Below are 2,881 nucleotides of genomic sequence, written 5' to 3'. Positions count from 1 at the left end.
ATGAGAAAACGTGTAAACGAAAAGTAATAAGTAGAAAAGAAATGGAATATATGCTCTTCATTTAATTTATAAAAATTAATAAGTGTGGCACATTCTATATACGTGCTTAATTTTTAAAATATATTAAAATTGAATATGATATAAATTGTTTTGTTTATTTTTATGGAGTAAAAAAGTACCTTAAAAATATATATTAAGATAATAAGTTAATATAAATATTTTGATTTATAAAAAATTATTGACAAACAAAAGATAATAAATAACGTTGGAGAAATAAAAAATGCATGTTTGAAAAAAAATAACAATCAAAAGATAGTTAAAAGTAATTAATTAATTTTAAAATTTTAAAAATAAAAGTGATGCCAGTAAAAGGTTGTTCTTCTATGGTTTTTGGATTTTTGAGTTCTTTGATCCAAGTTTTCCCCAAAATCGGATTTTGTGCTTGATCGAAAAAATTTGCAAATTAATATAGGATAAATTGCAATCTACCTACTTTTGTTATGGAGTATAGGTAAACAACCCTCTTATGAAAAATAAAAAGCAATTTACCTACTTATATTTTAAAAAATAAAATAATTTACTTCCTTATCTAAAATAATAAATTACTTCATTTTTTAAAGCATAAAAAGATAAAATACTATTTATTTTTGATTGCAGGGTTGATCGAGAGCTAAGTATAGGAGACGACGCATTGGTAAGGTTAGGAATGCTTGTTCCTTTGGTTGTCGACATGCTTATTGAGAGATTTACTTTTGAGATGTTGACTAGGCACCGACATGGAATCAACTTGATTTTCTGGCTTATGAAAAATCTTTGCAGCGGCAGGGGGACGGGAGCTGGGAGAGGGTTGCGGTGGCGGGTGGGCTGGGGAAGGATTCTGGAGGTAGCTATATATATACAGAGTTTAATGCAATTTACTCTTTTATAATGTTGTAAATGAATAAATTATTTTTTTATAAAAAATAAATAGCAATTTATTCCTTGATATGTTTTAAAATGAAACAATTTACCCCTTGTCTAGGGAGGTGAATTGCTTAATTTTAAAAAATATATAAGCCTAAATTGTTGCATTTTAAAAAGCACATGGAGGTAAATTATTAATTTTTTTTATAGGAGATAATTTGCACATTTACAATATCACAGGAGGCTAAATTGTATTTTTTTCCTATATATATATTACAATCATAATATTTATCTATATATATTACAATCATAATATTACAATAATATTTTTTTCCTATATATATTATAAATTTGGACGATTCATCATATTAAATCCTAAACGTTGATTTAGATAAACTAATATGAACCATTAGATTGATGATAAATAAGATTATTGAGTTTACTTATCTGTGAACCTTTAACTTAAACCATTGAAATTAACATTTTTGTTGTTTACTTCAAATTTATTTTCAAATAAATCCAAGAGAAAACACTATTATCATTATACTTTATCTTATGCTCAATCAAAAGGAATATGAAAACTCTTATAACAAGAAAACTTATTTTTTCAAATAGAAATAAAATGAGATCACAATTACTCATAATGTTAAACTCCCATTTTGAGTCTTTCCTTAACTTATTATTGTGGAATAAAGTGACCCTGCAAATATAAAAAAACACTAGATTTACAAAAGAGAAATGTAATTGAGAATGATTAGGATGAGACGTTTTACGTCACAACAACAAAAGTTGGCAGCAGTAACTATAGTATATTGGAATCTCTTAACTCATATTATGGCAATATAATATATATATATAGAATGATGGATATATAGTTTAAGAAAATTAATTAATTATATGGTAAATTAATTAATTTGAATAAAAAAAATTAAAATATTATTAATTTAGTTGTACTAAATTTAATTTGGATAAAAAATTTTAAAAACAGAAATAATATATACTTGCTTTGTTTATATACGGTAAGAATTTTTAGAGATACGGATGGTCTCTCTCTCCCGCGCTTGCTTCCAAGTTCCATTTAAGCGAGAGATACGAAGAGACAACTTCAAGATCATACCCATCTTCCCTTTTCTTATTCACAGACTTTGAAGGTTTTTTGTTCTGAGAGTTTCTGTCTTGGTTCGTACATTCTCAACTCATTCTGGCCAACAGGGCTAAGAGTAAGATCAGCAGTTCCAACTTCACATCGATTTACTATGGCTTTTTGGGGTATGTCATATTCAGTTGCTTATCTCTTTCTTTTCATTTTGTATTTTTAATTCTTCGCATAAGGACTTCCGATTCGGGTTATTACAATGATACTAATGGTTGAAGATAAGAGTTTCATCAGTCGTTAGAGAATAAGTTTCAATTTTAACATGAGTTAAAAACAAATATTGGAGAAAGAAGATGTCTTTGTGTGTTATCTCACTGTTCAAAGAAAAGAGTTGCTGTTGTAGTCATCTAGTAAGTGAAAGTGTTTCAATGTAAAATTACTGAAGAAAGAAGATGTCTTTGTGTATTACTGTTGAGTGGATTTTCTTGACTTTTGAGTGTTTGTGTTGGACTGTTCCAATTTTCAGTTTTGTGTAAGAAGCTTGAAGAATGAATAACATCCCTTGCTTTCCCGTTAGAGAAACCTATGAATATATATATCTTTGTTTGTCTGACTTTATATCTCTTTGTTTGTTTGATTCACTGTTCGTCTGAATTTTCTTGACTTTTCCAAACAATCAGCTAAACAAACACTCCCGTCTTGAGTTATGCATGAGAAGATTCAAGACTAAATTTACATAGATTTCTTTCCCGATTCAGAAATTCATAAATATTTATTTGTTTGTTTGACTTTATATATCTCTGTGAAGGAGTTGAGGTGAAGCCTGGGAAACGTGTCTTTTCTAACTCAGATGGTAAAAGACTTCGAATTACTCAGGTAAGA

This window comes from Sesamum indicum, linkage group LG7 (genome assembly GCF_000512975.1).
Source record: "Sesamum indicum cultivar Zhongzhi No. 13 linkage group LG7, S_indicum_v1.0, whole genome shotgun sequence".
In the NCBI taxonomy this organism is placed as follows: domain Eukaryota; kingdom Viridiplantae; phylum Streptophyta; class Magnoliopsida; order Lamiales; family Pedaliaceae; genus Sesamum; species Sesamum indicum.
This window is presented reverse-complemented; position numbering follows the sequence as displayed.